Source organism: Pinus tabuliformis, chromosome 2_2 (genome assembly GCF_031772625.1).
Source record: "Pinus tabuliformis cultivar Carrire ecotype Pingquan chromosome 2_2, CPIR1, whole genome shotgun sequence".
Classification (NCBI taxonomy): Eukaryota; Viridiplantae; Streptophyta; class Pinopsida; order Pinales; family Pinaceae; genus Pinus; species Pinus tabuliformis.
In genome coordinates, this window is record NC_142300.1 from 820,240,993 (window position 1) to 820,254,544 (window position 13,552).

The 13,552-nt window shown below is 39.5% G+C and overlaps 2 pseudogenes across 1 annotated transcript; one reads left to right on the top strand and one right to left on the bottom strand.

Annotated features, from left to right (window-relative positions):
- Window positions 1–1,906: 1,906 nt before the first annotated feature.
- Window positions 1,907–2,626, bottom strand: LOC149195495 (small ribosomal subunit protein uS2m-like; annotated as a pseudogene).
- A 3,490-nt stretch (window positions 2,627–6,116) lies between these two features.
- Window positions 6,117–13,219, top strand: LOC149195496 (cytochrome P450 704C1-like; annotated as a pseudogene). The gene is made up of 7 exons (XR_016254607.1): window positions 6,117–6,258; window positions 6,365–6,651; window positions 6,809–7,024; window positions 11,153–11,440; window positions 11,582–11,926; window positions 12,433–12,633; window positions 12,721–13,219. The product of XR_016254607.1 is annotated as a cytochrome P450 704C1-like (transcript).
- Window positions 13,220–13,552: the final 333 nt, after the last annotated feature.

Consider the following 13,552-nt stretch of genomic DNA (forward strand, 5'->3'; position numbering starts at 1 on the left):
TACAGCTACCCGGGTGGAATAGCACGGCATAGCAGAGCATGAAACAACCTCACCCTTCCCTCTTACTTATGTTTCTCCTAACTACCTGCTACCTAAAGACCTAGACTATACCACCTCCTTCATGAATGCACTTAGTGATTGAGTTGGGACTGTTATTAACCTTTCTCTTATCAGGTCAGAACCATCGGATCAATTAACCTTACTCTTACCTTTACTTTATGTTAGAGTTAGACCGCTTAGTTGTCGGATCGGAGGATTGGAGCTTTCCTATGGATTCATGAATTACAACCAGAACTGATGAGATCAGATCAGATTATGATAAGGGGGTAAACATTTATAACCTTTACTAGGAACCCCCTTTACCTTCCCTTCCTTTATGAAGAAGTCTTCTTGGTACCACTAGGACCTTATGGGTACCACGTATTCTTGGTCCGGCCGAGCCTTGCCGATATACAATGAAGTAATTAGAACCAACTACATTGCTAGAAAGAAATAGACCTATCCACCTTTCAGTGAATGCCTGTTACCCGCCTGCATAGTTACCTTCAGACCTAGACCTTTTAACCCTAGACCGCTTGGATTCATGAAGAATCTTAGGAGGGAGGTCAGGTACAACTATAGACCTAGCATGGGAAGGATGGATGACATGCCTGGATGGATGGATGGTCGATTAGCCGAGAACTTCTCCCTTTGCTCCCCCGATTATGGATGGCACGACACATATAATAACCTGGCCTATGGGATGGTAAATTCTCTTCTATGAAGGTGGCCTTGTCGATGGTAAATTCTCCTCAAGGATATTCTTTCTTAACTGCCTTAACTGCACTTGATAAGAGATGGTACACCTAGAATGGAGAAACCATGATAAGAGATTAATTCAAGAAGTGGTATAGGTCAGGTGGATAACTATGAGGTTCAGGCATTGCAAGTATATTGCTAGCCAGTGGGTTCAAATTAATAAATCCAATCGTATCCACCTCGCCGAGATAGGTCATAGCATAGTGGTACCCAGAAGAATCTCTAAAGTGTTATTCCAGGCTGATGAATGCAGTTATGTAACGCCCCCGTCCAACAAGACTCTATGAAGCCCGCCATTTGATTCTTTCCATCGGATCCAATGCTGGTAAGTAAGGCAGGTAGCACTCCATCCACTAAGTTTGGTAAGGCAGTAATAAAGTCAAGGGCAAGGGTTGGTTGATCCGGTGCCATATCAGATCAATCTCTAGCCTTACCTCTGCTAATTAATTAATCAAGATAGGGCAGGTATAATAATGAAGGTGGGTAACTATACAGGTTAAGGCATAAACTGAAAAGCGGGTAGGGGATTCCTAGAAATGGGGTAGGTTCAGCTTACAGAACACTTACTTCATTTATCTCCCGGGTACCAAAAGGTTTTCTCTTTGTCTCCGGTTTTCAGGTATAGCCTACCTCTAAGCTAACGTTCTTTTCAAGGTTGGTCGAATCAACTAAAGGTTTGATCGAATCATGAAAGGTTGGCGGCAAACGACATCCATCCATAAGGTAGGTGTTGATCGGGGGTTGATGAATGAGAGGAGATGAATGGAGATCAAGATTGAAGCTGGGCTAGATTGCTTGCGGGGGCTCTGCCTAGGAGGAAGCTTCAGGCCAGGAAAAGGATCATGATCGCTTGGGCAAGAGCATAAGCTATCCGATCTTCGTTCTACCTTCGAGGGTGGCGTAACGTATTGATACATGAGTAAGTCGAGGAAAGATGAAAGAGAAGATCGAGTAAGGAAAGAGAAGATCAAGTAAGTCGGGAGGGACGTTGGCTGCTGTGTGCCGACCACCACGATTAGGAACGAACCAGCGGTGTTCCAACCAAATGGGGAATCTTGTTCAATCCATAGACAGACACCCATCTCCAACTGGGACCACTCGACCGATCTCATCGACTTGTAGATTGGTGCATGCAATGGTAATTCTCATTAGAAGAAGTTGATCGATGAGTCGTTCTCCCCTCCTTCATCCATTGCATTTTTCTCCGTTCAGGAGGAACTGTTTTCGTGATCGAATTACGAGATGGATATACGAACTATATAGAATCATTCGCTGGAATGGGATAAGTTATTCCTCTATATAATCCCAATGGGATATTCAAATCCACCAAAGATACGATAGGTATTTGTAATTGATCAGCTTCGAGTATGACCGAGGACTCCCTATCTGCATTCATTATTACTACACGATCTGGTTGTTGGCCGGATCCTCCGAAAAAATTGATCTTCCTATTCCTCGAATGTGAAAGAGAGATCTTTCTCGGAATCGGAAATAGATGCATACTCGAAGAATTGGTCAAAAAACCCACGACCCTCCATTGATAATCATTTATACAGCTTCGATTGATTTTCGTAGCCATTTGTTCAACTATATCATCGGATAACGAATTGGTATTTACGGATAATAAAAGGCCTTTTTCACGAATGGGAGATCCTATGGAATGACAAGCGTTTCGTGAACAAATAAGTGTCTTGTCTGGATTGGGAATAGAAATTTCATTTCTGGAACCGTATATATATACTTCGGAATGGTGAGCAGCTACCCGAAGGCCCAAATGTGCGTTCGTACTCGGTGATTTTTGAAGAACCAAACTGGGGGGATTGTACATGGTCCTCTTTGGAGCTGGCTCAGGTGGTTAGCTACGTATATATATCTATATATATAGGTATATATCCATTAGTATCAATCTATATATGGATATAGAGTAATATATTAGAATCAATGTATAAATGGATATGCATAAATGGAATTAATGATGCTTTATCACTCGATTGACTAGATATGGAAGGTTGGCTGTTTATCGCTCACTCATGAGGAAGAAATACCACATTGCCAGCGCTCCTAGATTTATCAATTAATATATAAGACAGTAAGGAGAAGCAAGTGTAAATGAAGGCAGGCGTAACTTACTATTAGGGCAGGAAGAGAAGTAGGCGTAATGGACAGTATCTTCAATCCATAAATATTGGCAAGGAAATAAGGAAGGTCCGGAGGGTCTTGCGCTTCTGAGTGCAAGGACCGCTACGAGTTGATAAGGTCAATCCTTTGACAATTCATATATTATATATGTCATTATGCATTTTTTCCCTTTTCGACCGAGCCAATAAGATAAGTGGCTGCTAGTGATTCTTCGCTGCCAATAAATAAGAGAAGTGGGTCAGTAATTCAATGGCTGCTAGTAAGGATGCGCAAGCAGGCTCGACCAACCTTTAGTTACTTATTTGAGAGGGGCCACCCAATAAGCATCAAGGAAGGATCTACATGTCTGTCTTAGTGCCATAACACGCTCACTCGCCCCTTACCTATTGCCTACCATAGTCCTGATTACGCTCGTTAGTAATGAACCTGGTTGGCTGGCTTTGGGAGAGCAAGGAAGATGGAAAGAGATAACGGGAAACCTATGAACCCTTATTATATACGTAATTACGTACAATAAAGTCAGAGATAAGACAAAAAATGTTGCTATTATATATGTCATTATGCATTCATTCTTTATATATTGAATTGCGCTTTCATTCTTTATATATTGAATTGCGCTTTAGCGGACAATGCATAAATTATATACGTAATTACGTCATTCATTATAGCAGTCATTATGCTTTTCTGCCCTTTTCGACCGAGCCAGTAAGAGAAGTGGCTGCTGGATCGAATCAATCTGCATGGCGGTACCTTTTCACCCCCCAAGTCCAGTGCTTTATTACGAGGTCTCGGCGAACACTTTGAAAGAAAGGTATTAGAATAGTTCGATATGAATTGGATTGGTTGATTCGCGCCCTACTATCTATAGGGGCAGCTACCCACCATGCTCGTGAACCAGTAGAGTTTTGTTGACCCAGTATCTTATATGTTAAGACAAGCTCTCGCAGAACCTGAAACATATTCTGTCTCCTAGACCCATGCACTACAGCTTATTAGAGCACTTACTACAGCCAATCATAAGGAGCACGCCTTTTTTAAAGGTTTAAAAGTAATTTAATTTGGTTGAATTAGTTTTAGATTACGTTTATATTGAGATTAGTTTTAATGTTAAAAAAAATATTAATTTTTTATTGATTTATATGTGAAATGTAAAAGTGTAATTTAATTATTATAAGATAAATGTTGAAAATTCATTTTTCATCCCCCGGATGCGGGTGTCGAAGCCAGACGTACAGGCATGCCACATGCAGTGCATGGGCTGCCCCGTGTAAACCCATAAGCTCCCCAATGAAGGCCGTCATATGGCCATTAAGCCACCCCAAGTGGAGAAGGCATTCAATGCAGAAGAGACGGGGTAGATGGAGGAGCAGGGCAGATTTATTGTGCACCTGCAACGAGAATTTAGGGGAGAATATTACAAGCTTCATGGCTCGATCAAGGCATTCTGGCCTGAGGAAAGTTGGCGGTCGTGGAAGCATAGCAAGCTCCGGCCAAGTTCGGGTTCATTCCCCTGCAGCCTGGAGAATTGTCCTTGCGGCCATTCTGGTTGCTGGGTGGGGAAGAGAGAGCAATTTGGTGCCTTGCAGCATCGAGTCTGGCAGCGGAATTGTTGGCCAACGAGCGAAGGAAGACAAGGGGAAAGCCGGGAAAGCCGGGCATTTGAGAGTGAATTGGGAGGAAACTGTTGCGGCTACCAATTCCAGATTCAACATCGAAGACACAGAGGCAGCTTTAGACTTACAATGGCAAAACTTCGCGAACGGCAGCCATGTAGACGAGGTCCATCCAGAGGATCATCCTCAAGACCACCTGCAGCAAATGAGCACCATCATTGTTGCTGCTGCTACTGCCACCGGAGAGCTAGAGCAACCCCGCTTCCCATTCGACAATATGTGGAGGTTGGGGGATCTTGTGAAGGGAAGACGAAGCTCCCAGCTTTTGGTTCTGTGGTTTTCACCTTGCCGAGAACAGAGGATTATGAAGGCGTTAACGCCCATATCTCCATCATGTTCACAAAACTTCCAGATGAGGAGCATCTCCAGAACCCGCAGGAAAAACTACTGGAAGACATGGGCAGGGAGATCAGTCTTGGAAAGGAACAATCGTCCGTGGAAAAGAATGCTGTTGAAGCGCAACCAACGTCTGTTGTTGGAAGCTTGGAGGAGACGAGTCGGCAAGACCGCTTCCCTCCGGTGGGGCCACCTCCTCCAGATGTTGACGAAGACACTTGGCGGAAAATGTGGGAAGGGCGCGAGGAAGGCGACGGGTGGGCTTATGTCGTGGAGGATCCGAACCTGGCTGAAGCGGCAGATGCACACTTCGCCTCCATCCAGCAATCTTCAGCTCGTTGAAGCCATGGCGGGTAACGTCTGGATTTTGTCTTTTGATCCTCTGGTTAATGCTTCCTCTGTTTCGGTCTTTTGGCATTCGCCTCCTGTCTCTTGGTCCTGCTTAACTCTGAGTTTGTGGTCATGTCTTTGGTTTTGCCTCATCACTGGCAATTTGAATTGCATGGCTGACATCTGTAACTCAGTCACGTTGACACCTGTCAGTTATACAAGTCAAAATATTTCTGCTGATAGCCCCTGCGTGGGCATTCATATGTCTAGTTCACTGTCATGAAAGTTTAGCTCTTTGTCGCCCCTGTGTGGGTTTTTTGTTTTCTTGGACATCTCAGTTTGGTTTTGGAAGAAGCTGCCCCTGCGAGGGAGCTATAAGGTTTATAGTCTGCAGGCCCAGGGCTATTCTTTTGGCTCTGGAAGGAATGACATGATGCTTGTAATCTTTTTGTACATATAATATATTACTTAGATAGCTTTTACAGAGAAAAAAAAAAATTCATTTTTCATCAAATAATTTTAAGAATAATAAAAATTAAAAATTATATTAAAAATAATCATATTTTTTTCCAATTTAATTAAAAAATCATCTTCATCAAAATATATATATATAAATTTTTTCATAATAAATAAAAATAAAAATATAATTTAACAAAATGTAATAATTTATTTTTCACAATGCAAAATATAGAATAAGATAAATTTGATGATATCACTTTCTATAAAATTTAAATATCTTAAACTTTATTTTATGATACAGACAACTCTCCTGTTTTTTTCATGTCAAAGTAGGAGACACACTTAACGCGGTAAGTCACTTTCAAGCCTGCTGGACGCATTCAAATCAAATCAGATATCCTGTAACATGCGATTTGACAGTGATCTATAATTTTGGGCTGAGCACAGGCACCTGGTTCCGTTCAGCGCATGGAAGTTCCCCACATAGACTCTACCTCTTCCAAGCAAGTCTGGCATGCAGAGGGTTACAATTCCTTGCACCAAAGTCTTTATTTTTTTCCTAAAGTAGCATAATCCAGACAATTCCCTGCACCCATTTCATTTCATCACATTCATGTCTGTCTTACCAGAAGAAACAATGGATTGGAGCGTAGAATATGCGACAGTATCAATAGCGCTGGCTTTGTTGGTGATACTATATTTCAAAATGAAATGGAGTGGTGACCTTTGCCATCCTGTGGCTGCAACCGTTGTTTCTCTCATCATCAATTTCAAACGCTTACATGACTATCTTTGTGATCATCACAGACGCTACAAAACTTACAGGATATCTTATCCTACTTTCAGCTGCGTTTGTACCACAGATCCTGCAAATGTGGAGCACATTCTTAGATTTAATTTTGCAAACTACGTCAAGGTCAGCTTCTGTTACATGGAAGTGATGCTTCAGATATATCTAGCCATAGTTTTATATGTGTGGTTGTTATTATTGTAATTTGAAAAATTCATAGGGAAAGTTCAACCATGGTTTTATATTTGTGGTTGTGATTAATGTAATTTTGAAAAATTCATAGGGAAAGTTCATCCATGATATTAATGAAGACCTTTTCGGGGATGGCATTTTCAGCGTTGATGGTGAGCAGTGGCGACAACAACGAAAATTAGCTAGTTTTGAGTTCTCTACCAAAATGTTGAAGGACTCCAGCAGTGTTGCTTTCCGAGAGAATGTAGTGAAACTTTCCAAAATTCTTTTGGAAGCTTGTGGAGCAAAGCAAGCAGTAGAGATGCAGGTATGATAAATCCTTTACCTATTAGCTGATTTTCTCTGAAAATTTATAGTTAAAATTGCATTTCCTCTTTTCATTTCTGTGTTAGGATCATGAAACCAAGAGAAGTGGTAGTGTCTAGAGATGATGTTGCTTGGGATTTCACCAGCCCGAAGGATCAATTAACATGGAGTCTTTTTACCTTCAAATAGGTTACATTAGAGTCTTTTTACCTTCAGTAACTTGACCCAGTCAAGTTTATCTAACAACCCTAACAATCCCCCTTAAACATGACTGAGGAACTTTAACCTGGTTTCAATCATTCATCAACCATCTCAACTGAGATATCATATTCCCTACTCAAGCTAGGATACCAATACACCTACCACCCTGGTACCTATCCAAGTGGTCCATTCCATAGCTTGACGATTCCATGCACCACTACACAACATGGATGCCTCATCAAAGTCTTAAGTTCTTACAATTTACAACAATCCGTGCTCCTGCGCAATATGTATGCTTGAACAATAAGTCTTACAACTTCCTATGTATGGCAAGATTTCATAACTTGGACCAAAAACACTTAGGGTGTTCACACACCATTGCGACTCTTATCACCTCCATAAAACTTCCAGCCATAGACTCCATTTCTGTTTTTTCGTCCATACAACCACTCTCTTGCTACATCTCTAGCTTTGTTGATCCATATCTCGACCTAGTCTTTCAACATTATTTGCACTCACCAGATCTGTGCAATCTCTCATTAATACAACTAAAATCAATTTAGTGGTCATCATTCTCCTTTGTCATGGCCACCATAGCCTTTTACTATAATGCACAATATTTTCCTAGCAGCTTCTCTAGGACCTCTAAAACCTAATTCACTGGTCTTGACACTTACTTTACCAGTCCATTCACGCTTCACTCTCAACTCCAGGCTCTAATCAACACACTACAACTTCAACCTGGTCCTCACACTTACTTTACTAGCCCATTCATGCTTCATTCTCAACTCCAGGCTCTAATCAACACACTACAACTTCAACCACAACTCTCATATTCACTAGGCTCTGACACCGGTTGTTAGGCTCACGAAACAGGAAGAAGTGGTGGCGTTTAAAGACACCATTGTTTTGGATCCCAGTGGCCCCAAAGGATAAATTAACATGAAGTGTTTCTGCCTATAAATAGGATACATTATATGAATTCTATGAGCAAAACCATAGATTCCCATAAACCTCGAGCTTGAAAACCTTTAGTAACTTGATCAAGTCAAGTTTACGTAACTACCCTAACACTCATGCATGCTGAAAATTTATATTTAAAATTGTATTTGTTATTTTCCCCTCTGGTGTATGGAGTGAGTTAATAAGTGGACAAACTCAATTTCTAGTGTTTTTTTTTCCCTTCAGTAAATTAAAGTTCCACTGTATATGTTTTGGTGATTTTGTCTTTTTTCACAATGTTTTGGTGATTTTGTTTTACAAGTTTTTGGTGATTTTGTCTTTTTTCAGTAATGTTGAGTTCCAACGTTGAAATTTTGATGATTTAAATCATCTTAATATGAGTAAAAACCATAAGAAAAAAATTCAACTGAAAATAAGTTGTATTGTCTACTTATTAACTTACTCTCTCTCACACACATATTTCTAGTCTACAAAGTGTTAAAAATGAGGAAATAGTATTGTATCAACACCCTGCAGTTTTATATCAATTTCGGTTGTATGAAGTGTTCAAAGTGAGTAAGCTAGTACCTTACCACCACCTTGTGGTTTTCCAAAGTGATGGCTGTATTCATTGCCAACCACAATAGCAACTAGGAGACCTCAATAACAGCTAGTAAGTTTGTAGGCTTTAGTGAGAATGGATTCTATGACCGCTTTGAGAATTACACCATAGTGGAAAGGGTTGAACCAACCAAGCTATCCATAGGGCTTATATATAGCCTCGAGATCCCCTCATCTTCCAAATATTGGCCTTATATATAGCCTCGAGTTCCCTTCATCTTCCAAATATTTACATGGGGTAGTTCAACCATCAACCACAATCATTATTGGTAACTCCAATGGACTTAATTAGATTTGAACCTGTGACATAAGACTTCTGCATCAACCATATACTTGGGTAGATGACAGTTAATTGCGCTAATCTTCAGGGATTAGAACAATTCACTACCATTCACCTTATGTATGTATATTGCTAACACAGATGACACATAAAAATCTTAGGTCACGAGTTCAAATCTAATGAGTCCATCGGAATTTACAATGGAGATAATGGCTAATGCTTGAATTATCCCATCGTGGTACGTGATATATAGAAGAGATATATAGAAGATGATAGGATTCAAGACTTTTCTTTAAACCATGAAGTTATGGTTTCAAACGTATTGCCAAAGAGGTAACCACGGACTCTTGTGTTAATGTTTGCCTCCTGAAATTCCAAGCAACAAGGGGAAGTGCCCTTTGAGAAAACAAGTACTCATATCGTCCCTAAGGACCCTCTTGGGCTGTTGTTATCCATGTGATGAATTACAAGCTATTGCTAGAGATCATGTCCCTCATATGGGATCTCTTTTCACATTAATCTCTCTGTATGTCTCTATATATCCTTGTGTGAATACTCTATGGAAAAATATTATGGTGCAGAACCATAAATTGACAGCGATAAATGCCAGTAGGGTCTTTTACTAAAATCAACAATGGATGCAATCTGCAAACTGGGCTTTGGATTGGAGATCAACAGCTTATCAAATACCAACTCTCGAGCAGAGACATCTTTTGCAAAGGCTTTTGATACTACAAATGCTATGCTTTTGTGGCGTTAGGTTGATCTTGCATCGAAATTAAAACGACACTTCAATATTGTGTCAGAAGTCGCCATGAAAGAAAGCATCAAAACAGTGGAAGATTTTGTCAAGGTCTTCAGAAGAGGAGAGGGGGGATTTCCGTCCAGAATAACTATGTAAGAGAGTGCTCACACCAGTCTTAGTCTTGGTTTGGAACTTATGTCAGACGTTAATCGTTCTTTTCACATTTTCTCGGACTAGTTAATTGCTGGTACTCGAGACCTAGTTAATTGCTGGTACTCGATAACTTGTTTCTGTGTCACTGGCTTCAAATATTTTTACAGGTAAAGCCAGACATACTGTCTCCCTTTCTTGCATTAAGTGAGAAATACCCAGAGAATTACTCGGACAAGTATCTCCGAGATATTATTTTTGAATTTCATGATAGTTGGCCGGGACACATTGCAGTTACCCTTTGTTGGTTTTTTTCATTTTCTTTGCAATAATCCTGATGTTGAAGGAAAAATTCTGCAAGAAATCCGTGACCTGGTCAAGGAGAATGAATATAATGTCAATTCAAGAATCTATCATTATGTTTTCTCAAAGTCTGACGCACACAGTATTGGATAACATGCACTATCTTCAAGCTGCTTTATCAGAAGCCTTGCGCTTACACCCAGCTGTTCCTGTGTAAAACGCGTATATTTCTAAGGTCATTTAGGTATCACAAACATTCTTTTGACTGATCATTGTCCAGGAAGCTAGTACCTTACCAGCACCCTATGGCTTTCTGGAGGGATGACTGTATTCACTGCCAGCCAAAATAGTAGCTAGTAAACCTGTAGGCCTCAGTGAGAATGGATTCCATGACTTCCTGGATAATTAAAAATAGTTGATGGTTAAGCTACTCTCCATTTAGATATTCAGAAAGTGAGAATGGATTCCATGACTTCCTGGATAATTAAAAATAGTTGATGGTTGAGCTACTCTCCATTTAGATATTCAGAAAGGATCTCTGAGGCCTCAAAGTTCAAACTATATATATGAAATTGCAGTTTCAAGACTTACTAACAAGTTACCAATGACTTTTATGTTAATGGACCAATGGCTGCCTCTTGAAATTCCAAGGAAGAAGGCGATGTGCCCTGTGAGAAAACGATTACTCATATTAACCCCTAGGGCCCTTTTGGGATTGCAGTTGATATCCATGTGATGGATTACAAGCTATTGCTAGAGGGCATCCCTAAGATGGGAGTTCTTTTCACATCAATTTCTCTCTGTATTTCTTTATATATCCCTGTGTGAATACTCTGGCAAAATAGTATGGGGCAGAATCACAATTTGACAGGGATAAATGGCAATAGGGTCTTTTACTGAAATCAACAATGGATGCAATCTGCAAACTGGGCTTTGGGGTGGAAATCAACAGCTTATCAAAGGCCAACTCTGGAGCAGAGGCATCTTTTGCAGAGGCTTTTGATACTGCAAATGCTATGCTTTTGTGGCGTTATGTTGATCTTTCTTGGAAATTAAAATGATACTTCAATATTGGGTCAGAAGTCACCATGAAGGAAAGCATCAAAACAGTGGATGATTTTGTCTACAAGGTCATTCAGAAGAGAAGAAAGGAGATTTCCGTCCAAAATAACTATGTAAGAGAATGCTCACACCTGTCTTAGTAACTTATGCCACAAGCAGACTATCTAATTGTTCTTTTCACATTTTCTCTGACTAGTTTATTGCTGGAACTCATGACCTTGTTTCTTTGTCACTGGGTTCAAATATTTTTACAGGTAAAACCAGATATATTGTCTCGCTTTATTGCATTGAGTGAGAAACACCCAGATATTTGCTCGGACAAGTATCTCCGAGATATTATTCTGAATTTCATGATAGCTGGCCGGGACACAACAGCAGTTACCCTTTGTTGGTTTTTTCATTTGCTTTGCAAAAATCCAGGTGTTGAAGGAAAAATTCTGCAAGAAATTTGTGGCCTGGTCAAGGAAAATGAATGTATGTCAATTGAAGAATCTATAAGTATGTTTTCTCAAAGTCTGACGCAATCAGTATTGGATAACATGCACTATCTTCAAGCAGCTTTATCAGAAATCTTGCGCCTACACCCAGCTGTTCCTGTGGTAAGATGCGTATTAATGTTCGGTCATTTGGGTATATCTCCAACATTCTTTTGACTGATCATTGTCCATCAATAATTGCGTCTTGTTAGTCTTGTTTCTCCTCTTGTTAGCATGCACTGGAATTCCATTAGTTAGGATAGAGGATATATAGCGTAATACTATATTAATATTTTCATTGCATTTGCGGGTTTGCCCAAACCAATTTCTTTTATGATATATGATATATTTTCATTGCATTTGTGGGTTTGACCAAAACCAATTTCTTTTATGACTTCAAAAGATGGATAAGTTCATTTGATTTTTGGATTCGTATGCTTAAATTAGAAGTGCAGAAATGGTTGTACCTTTTGAATAGAATACCCCCTATATTCATCATCGTTCTCCATTTAATATTGATTTAAAGATCAAAGAGTATGGCTCATCATAAATTGACAAAACACATATAATATTGATTTAAAGATCAAAGAGTATGGCTCATCATAAAATTGACAAAACACAATTTGCAGGATGGAAAATATGTAGTTTCTGATGACATCCTTCCTGATGGATTCAAAGTCAAGAAAGGTGATATAATCAATTATGTCCCTTACTCAATGGGAAGAATGACATACCTCTGGGGCAGTGATGCAGAGGAGTTTAGGCCAGAGAGGTGGCTTCAGAATGGAGTTTTTATGCCTCAATCACCATTCAAATTCACTGCATTTCAGGTAAGTCTCCTAACCCTGGTAGTTAATCTTTTCAAAAGTACCTAAGGTAATGCCTTGAAATCGATAATGTGTGTGTTTGACTTACAGGCTGGACCTCGCATTTGTCTTGGCAAGGACTTTGCATACATGCAAATGAAGATTTTTGCTGCTGTGCTTGTACGTTTCTTCAAATTTGAAGCTGTTGAAGGTAAGGAAGTGAAATATCGTCCCTCATCGACACTCCATATGACTGAAGATGGATTAAATCTTCGTGTCAAGCCTAGATTAGATTGCTGATCACAGTTTTACTTCACAATAAGGTACAGCAATACACAGAAAGTTTTTATCCGTTGTACATAAGTATTTTAAGATATTCTGATTTTGTCTAGTTGAAGGCATCTGTTATGTTGAGTCATACCACAATATCAAAAACCCTTAGGTGATGAAAACATTGTTTGAATAGAAAATGTTGAAGGAGCCAGACAAGTAGAACACACTAGGCACAGAACGGTGCTTCTCAATATAAGTTATTCCCTGTTTTTCTAATAAGAACTTTATCTTATTCTTTTGAATAAATGTTTAATAAAATAATAAAGAATTACTGAAATGAGGAATCCCTGCTTTACGGATCATTATGTTTGTGATTTTTTCTGTGTGCTGAAAGGCTGGATTTATGATTTTTAATGCGACATGAATTTTTATTAGTCATACTATATTTACCGAAATGGCAATTTTGTTGAAAGTGCTTGGATGATTTTGGTAGTGAGGTCTTTCCTGTGACCTGTTTTGGTCTACCCTAGTGGCAACTTCCGAATGGCTTTTTAAAATTTTTGATGTAAAATGCCCATAATTTACTGTTTATATAGATAGTCAAAGGAAGCATTCTATTGAAGCATTATATAGATATGTGGGAGTGACTCTTTCCTATCAGACTATTTTA